Here is an 8,509-nt window from a genome sequence, read left to right as displayed (position 1 = left end):
ATAAAATATATAAAAATAAACTTTACCATACAAAGACGCGATTTTCGTTTTTGCATGAAACGATTGAATCTAGCAAAAATAGTGTCCTTCGTTCATTTCATTCAAAATCGCGTCTAATGAGCATAATTTTATTAATATTGGAGATGAGATAGCTAAACTAAATGACTATCCGATGTCGTATTGACTGGTCAAAGGTACAATATCAGTTACTGGTTGAAGGTACAACTCTTGTCCACTTTCTATTTGTTATTACTTTTATAAATTATAGGTTAAGATTGACAGTATTAAGTTTTAAATAATTTTTTCTGAATATCTATTTAACATTTTAGGCAATTCCAACATAAGATAGAATACATATACATTTTATGAGATAAAAAACCTCTTGATATTATTTCATTCGAACGCTTGAAAACAATAAATGATTTTTCACGGGAGTATAATTCTATTCATTGTTATAATTATAAGTTATAAAACACCTCTGGTACTCGTACTACAAACTACATATTTTTACTTTTAAAAAAATCCAATAGATTTTTTATAAATTCAAATGGTTAAAGATACAACCGGTCAAAGGAACACCATGTTCTACATATTGCGCTGTACATTACACGTCAGATGCGATCATTGCTCTCCCATTTTCCACTGCAAAGCTCTCATGTCGCAGTGTTCTCGATTCTTTCGTTTCGCGAATAATTTGTTATTGTATAACGAGCTTTATCATGATTTCGAAGTCTGATTGTGCTGTTGTTGGCGAATAAATGACGCGAATTAAGGCGAGTGATGGCGTTGCATTCTAAGTTGCCTATAGTTTAGCGCACTTATACCTGTTACAATGATTCTATAACCGGCGCGAAACTACCGGGAATCATACTACTCTCAATCGTCATTGACGTCATTATTCTGTATACACAGGATGCCCCTCGACTCACCGTTATAGTTCCTCTAAATCGAACTAGGGAAACTATATTATTCAAAAGCTACCCTATACCTTTCCATTATTCAGGATGCGCGAGACCCACGCTATAATCAAATCCTTTAATTCTAACAATCGACTCTTCGTTAAACGATCGAATCACTGTTTCCTGCTTTTTAATGCTTGATATCAAACGTTTTATTGTGTTTGCATTTTAAATAAAAAAAAATAAATGAGATGTTTAAAAGTCGAAATGAAAGATAGAATTTGAGTTTTCGCAGAGACGAAATTAATTTTAACTTTGTCAAAAGAAAAATTGTGTGGCGATTTTTGGACACCCTGTATGTGGATATAAACGTCGGGTAAATGATACGAGTGTTTTCGTCGGTTTTCGTACCTCAAAATGTTCGGCAGGTTGATCCCACCGGAAATAACTTATTTACGCGAGGCACAAATTACTCAAGAAGAAAAAAGGAGAGAAGCCCACAGAATACATGGAATACTCTGTGAGATAAATCTTGTTTGCTAGTAACGAACAGTTTCATTTATTGTAAAATTAAATTTTAATGCAATACTGTTGTACAATTTATTTTTTATTCCATTTTCTTTTGTAATTGACTCAATTTTATTTTATTTATAATACATTCTTGAAAATTTTAAATTACATTTTTCCTTGACGTTTTAAATACAAATATCGTTATTACAGCGAAGTAAAAATTTTTACGGAATAATAACTCGGTAAAACGTCAGCTAAGCAAATTTATGTTAGCTTTATATTAATATTTGCGACATTTTTCATATATAATTTCGTTTTTGCAGTCTCAAGATAAAATGTTTCTTTCTGACATACATTGTATGTTAATGCGCGATTTTTCTTCTTGGATTTTCCTAGTAGTTGAAAATGGTGTGGGAAATTCTGTAGCTGGCGGGAAATTCTGCAGGAAATTTTCACACACGTGAGGGCTGATAAGGGAGCCGCTATATTGCACAATTTATTAGCCATTATCGGACATATTGCGTGTGGGCCATGTTGCAAGCTTCTGCGTCGCGCGAGCTTTTGATAGGATGGTGCACGATAAATGATAAAGCTACGTTGTAGTAGAATACGCATATTCTATTATTTTTCAATTTATCACTTTAAAAGTACAGCGCAATAAAATATCAGGAAATCCCTTTTAAAATATAGGGAAAAATAGCAACTTAAATTCACTTTATTTTCACTTTTTTACGTTCTTTTATTAAATAGTTATGTGAAATATCTTACTCAATTTGTAATTAATAATATTTATTATATTTATTGTTTGCTTAATTTATTAGATATCTTATATTCTTTAAGACTGTGTTAATTTATTAATTAAACTGTTAAACATAGTGATAATAAAATTTTTATTACAGTAGCTTTTATAATATGTTGTAGTATATATAATTAAAAGTGTATATATATATATAAAATTAAAAATTTGTTCAGATTCTAATATTTATTCTAATTATAATATAATTTTAATAAACTAATTCTCCTTCTTAAAAACATCTTTAAAAATAAAAGTTAACTGAAAATTGATAAGAAAACATGACTGTAATACTGTCAATATAAAGATATCTGCTGATAGATTTATCAATAGTTATCTTTAACGCGACTGGATCTTTGAATCTTCGTCGTTAATGATTTGAGATGATGAAAATAATTGACATTTGCTGCTTATATCCGGATGTGTACATAAATATGTAATTGGTAATTATTAAATGTCGCGCCAAGGTTAGCAGGTAAGCACATAGTGCTTACTGCTAAATTTCTCGATCGTTTCACAACTTCAAGTATCCTCCAACAGAAGCTCTGCTTGAAATTGCATAATTAAATTAAATTTTCATTAAATTTTTGCCTCTCTCATGTTTGATGTATAATTAAGTAATTAAATGCTATAATTATTAGTTTTGTTTTTCATGAACCGATAAAAAGAATTGAGTTTCGAATGTTTCTCGAAAATCACTAATACGAAATCAACGTTTTTCAATAACATAATCTAACGATTAAAGAAAATTTCCGATACCTTCGATATCAAGTAAGCTGTCTCGAGTCTTAAGGAGATTTGATTTGTGTTTAATGGCCTGAATTTTTTTAAACGTTGCCTTGAGGAGCAAGTACACCGACAGGAGAGAGTTAATGAAGTTAGCACATAATTCAGCGTGATTAAACTATCCCAGATTAAGTTAAAGCTTTCGCGACTTCGTAGAATACGAATATCGATCCGACAGTCACCGCATGAACTTCGCTCCCGCGCCCCTGTCCCTTCTGTATAGCTCCCAGTTAGAATTTTTAACGATGATGAAAAAAATTGCGCGACAAGAGTAAATTGTATCCCGTATCATGCTAATGAATAAATGTAATAGTAAAATTTCACGAGATCGTTTGTTAAATAATATGTGAATAAATTATATTCGGTTTTAAAGTGAAATATTTAATATATAATAATTTTAGAATTATATATATATATCGTGAATTAAACAAATAATTTTACTATAGATACGAATAATGTTATTGTTAACTTTTCTATTTATATAGCAAATAAGATGCAAATACTTGGTATATAATATTAATATCTTTTATGTTCCAAGATGCAGTTACGTAATTAAATTTGGCAAATAAATGTGGATACAAAGAATGAATAATTTACGACGCAACAAACTGTTGCATCTCTCATTCATAGCGTGTAATAAATGCATTTATTGAATAGAATAAAATCGATAGGTAGTTGGTTGGATTGGACGCTCGCGTCGTGTTTACGTATTGTGCAAATTGCATTAAATGCTTCATTTAATCTCTTCGGCAATCCGCCTATCGATCATCGATAACATCAAGGACGCTAGGATGCCACACTCGTGATAATGAGCCGACGAAAAGAAAAGCGCGATTCATATTTGGTCCTTGCATACAAGATGCATTCGTCACCACTGCAAATATGCCGTCGCATCCTCTCTCTTTTAATTAAAAAAATATAAGATATGACAATCTTAGAAGAAAAAGATATTTACGCGATAAATATATACATGCAGAATTACAGGACTGGTAAATTAGAAGTTTAAAATATAAAGTTTATTGTAGATTAAAAAGAGAGAGAAATATACAGGGTGACAAAAAGGTTTAATCACAAAGTTTTTGTGTTTATCAAATCATTATTAACATATATTTATAAAAAATAAATTCTGAACTGTTAGTTATATCTTATTATAAATACTAAAAATTATTAACATTTAAAATAACCATATTTAGCTTTGATACAAGCTTCAAGCTGCTTTGGGAACGCATTAACGATGACTGTGTACCTTTCCGGATAAATTGTTCCAAGCAGTCAATAGAGACTTTAATTCACGAACCGATAAAAATGTTTTAGTACAGGGTCTTTAATATTTAATAAAATGTAACCACATACACACACACACACACATACAGTGATGGGCAAGATACTCTTAAAATTTATCTAGATACAGTTACATGTACGAAAATTTATCTAAATACAGATATAGATACACATATTAAAATGTATATAGATACAGATATCAGATACTTTCAAAGTATCTTCAAATACATTTCAGATACTCTTACATTAATTTTATTGTAATAATGGTAATGTGCAAAAAAATGTATTAGTTATTAAATGAATCATTTATTCATTCATTTTTGTTACATTTAGACAATTGAAAAAATTTGTAATAATATCGTAAAACGATTTCGAATAAGAATTATAAGACGATATTATTCATCATCATTCATTATAGTTTTACAAACTAAAAATGCTTCAAACATTGTGTTTCCAGCTTAACTACACACGCGTTAGAAATTCCACAATCTAAGATCACTGGTTGCGTTCAGCAGAAAAAGCAGCTGTGTAACTGTAAAATTCTTTAATATGACTGATTTGCATTTAGATTCAGTGAGGAACTAAGGGAAAGATCAATCATGTTATAGAATTTTGCAACAGCAAAGCTGCTTTTTTTCTGCGGAATGGAATTAATCAACAATTATATTATACACAAAATGGAATTATGACTATGCTGAGCAAATGTATCCGAAAAATATATTTGAAAATCAGTTCAGATGCTGTTTTTTTTTATCTAGATACAGATACAAATACTCGAATTTGAATGTACCTCAGATACAGGTTACACACACAAAATATATCTCTATACATGTACAGAGATACTACCCAACACTGAATGTAACTAACACTCCAGAGTTTGTTTTTTCAAATACATATTTTATTACACAGGTAGCAAGCTGATTATTTGTCGTCGTTTAATGTTAAAATGGCACAATATTTAATGTCATTTTGACATAAAAAAGACGACAAATAACATTAGCTTGCTACTTGGGTAATGATTTGATAAACACACGAAACCTTGTCACATAAACTTTTTTGTCACTCTGTAAAGTATAATAATAAATGTTAAATATAAAAATGAAAAACATATTAAAATATATCACTAAACTAAATTACAGGAATAAAAATTTAATTAAGTGGAAAAATGTGAAACAATATTTCATAATTTTATTATTTCGTTTGTAGCACATAGTAATGATCTAAACTTTTACATAATAACTTACGTAATGATGATCACCTCGTGATAATGATCTACGACGTAACCTTCATGTATTTTTTTCTACAAAATAATTTTATAGTTATTTTGATATTGCTTATATCCCAATATAACGTTGCACGTCAAATTTAATGATGCGCATAATAATATTTGATTTCTATCAATCATTTATCTGACATCGTTCACTTTCTTATCGAGATAAAAAAGAAAAAAGATACATTCAAGATATCCATGAGGATGAAAGGCAAGAGGTTAAATTCTGAGAAGTGCATCTATTACGTTCTTTGTGGTTCTCCGAAAAAGAAGGAAGCTTATCACGACGTATTTGTCAATGTCAGCTCGGATCTTTTTACGGGCGTTTACGTTTCGTGCACGGCGACTGGTGGTCGAGTCGCGTGGCTTCTGGAGAGGAGAATGCGTTGATGCATCTTCTATCGGTGTGCAATTAACGTGTCGCGTGGGAAAAGACGGTGAAAAGCGGGAATATCGATTGACGCGATAGACGAGGCGGCCTGTCGGCCGTACGTTCGATTTTCGATACATCGGGTCAGAAACCACACGATTGTGGATGCAACATTGATGATGTCTCGCCCGATAACCGGGTAAACGTACATACATCCTGGCTCCCCTCGATTATCATGCTCTCTCATTGTCAGAGGAAGAGAATATTCGCATCGATAACGATAATCGGGTCGCATCGCTCGCGTCGACGGCTTTTATAAATGAGTATTTTCGGCCGAACGTACGCCGGGTCGCAAAAATTCGTGCCGTAAATAAAATGCGTTTACATACCACTGTTTTGCAATAATTACGATATTGCAATGAGAATAATAAAATTCATAACGATAAAGTGGAATTACGTGATCAAACGTTATATCGTAATTTACGATGTTATATAATTAAGCATCATTATCATTTAATTTATCAAAACAGTCTAAAGACGAACTACACACGCAACAAACGAATATTACTAATGTAAATATAGTAATTAATAAAACAAAAGATTTAAATTAAATGGTAAATATAAATTAAAATAATAATGAAAGAATTTATGTATAACGAAATTCTCGCAGTTATAACCGATTGAATATTCAATTCATTATTACTGATGCGAATTGTTATATGAAGAGAACGTAAACTACGAGCGTTAAGATAATTAATGTTACATAATTAACACGAAGGTAAAAGTGCGAAAAACAAAGAAAGCAGGCTCTTCAGCGATAATTAATGATATAATCAATCTTCGGGATTTGTTACGATGACAGATAGAATTCCTTCTTGACACTTTTTCATACAATCGCGATTATAAGGCGTTTCCAAACCAACAAACGAAAAGTTTTTACGTTATAAAGTTTATAGCGATCTTCCAATTTTATTTTTCCGCATTTTCTATATTTATCTACTTACGAATAAAATCGTAAAGTTTATAACATTTTTAAGTGCACTCGAAAAAGATGACGGAATTTCTTTCATTTTTCTATAATGAGTTTGTTCATATCAATTAGATGTGCAATGCACGACTTGCCATAAATAATTGTTACGATTTAAATGCTTTTTAGTAGAAAACTTTTATAATAAAGACTTATTTAAGTAAATTGTTTCCCCACAGTCGCTTAAAAATTAGAAATCGATCAACCGTATAGACTACAGAACGCAATATGTGGCATTTATTATTTTAGATTTATATTTAATTGACTTTTTTCCGAGTATATTTTACGTGGTTATTCACTGAGAAAAAATGTACTAATTTTAATGAATATTTGTTTGAATAGTGCCAGTTAAATATAACGACATAATATAATGATAATATTTACTGAATAAATAAACATATATTTATTTGGTACGAGAATCATTAATTTGACTTAACTATTATATTTTTTATTTAGCAAATATTTATTTTCCGTATATTAATAAATATTATATTGGTACTATTCAAACAATTATTTAATAAAATTTAGTACATTTTTCTCTCAGTGTATTTCAGAGCTGTATTACCTACATTTCTATCAACAAAGCTTATTCAAATATTTTAAAGAAATGTTTTTCTGTAAAAACATTTTTCAGTAGTCAGATTTTTTAAAATATTTTCAAACAGTAAATTTAAATCGAACAAAAATTCGACACCTTCTCACCTTTTTTTAGACATATGTACGTTTTTTAGAGACGTACGATTGTAAACAAGTATGAAAGAAGGAACAGTGTTCTAGGGTTAAGTCTGTTTACGAGCGAGAACAATACGCACTCCGCGTGCAAGTAACTGCGGTTTTTCGGAGTAGTTGGAATTTCCGGAATTCCGGCTGGCTGGCGTTCCGTTTGAAGTGACTCGAAAAAGAGGAGCGGAGACGATCCGCTATTGTTTCCTTTCTCGCGCGTAGAATCCGAAGAACCAGATTCTTTTTCGGAGCAACGAAATGTCCTGGTGAAATTTCAGACGGAACCCGGATCTGCGTTACACGCTTGCGTTAATACGGCACGGCCGAAAACGAGCGTTACGCTCATTTCCGTGAAGATGAGAAATTGTGTACGATCGCGAGACGATGAGTAATAACGGTCGGTCTCGCGGAAGTATAGAAGCGAGGAGAGTCTAAGCAGAGGACTTCGCCCGGAGAGCGGAGAGCGGAGAGCGGAGAGCGGAGACCGCGTGAGAACTCGTCCGCGTCTCTGGTTGTCCTGTTCGACCTTACCTAAGGTCCCGCTGTCGTACGATGGTCCGCGTCGCGGGCCCACACCCTCTCTTCAGGTGCTCCACCGGAGCTGTCACTGTCGCCGCGGCGCGACGCGTCGCGACGGCGCGACGCTCCCACGCGACCACCCCGGCGACTCACCCCCAGCACGACGACGGCCACCACCGTCGTGAGATACTTATCGCGGTGAGCCTCGCGCACAAAGAGAACGACTGCTCCGGTGCTCCGATGACTGACTGCTCGTTAGTCGGAAACCCACACGGCACACCACATCAGTCGGCGACCCACCGTGATTACTGAACCGGAGCTGCGAGCACGT

At 32.8% G+C, this 8,509-nt stretch overlaps 1 protein-coding gene across 2 annotated transcripts in view; it reads right to left on the bottom strand.

Moving 5' to 3' along the window:
* Positions 1-8,425, bottom strand: part of krz (beta-arrestin protein kurtz) — a 19,152-nt gene extending 10,727 nt beyond the window's left edge. Inside the window, exon 1 of one of the 2 annotated variants that reach the window (XM_018453462.1) lies at positions 8,191-8,425. The gene's annotated coding sequence lies outside the window, so the exon portion shown is untranslated. Of the gene's footprint in view, positions 1-5,513; positions 5,520-8,190 lie in introns of those variants that run through there. The other variant, XM_018453464.1, reaches the window with a different exon arrangement.
* Positions 8,426-8,509: the final 84 nt, after the last annotated feature.

This window comes from Mycetomoellerius zeteki, unplaced genomic scaffold, assembly GCF_001594055.1.
Source record: "Mycetomoellerius zeteki isolate Tzet28-1 unplaced genomic scaffold, Tzet1.0 scaffold386, whole genome shotgun sequence".
NCBI lineage: Eukaryota > Metazoa > Arthropoda > Insecta > Hymenoptera > Formicidae > Mycetomoellerius > Mycetomoellerius zeteki.
The sequence above is the reverse complement of the archived record's forward strand: the minus strand, read 5'-3'. Positions and strand labels throughout refer to the sequence as shown.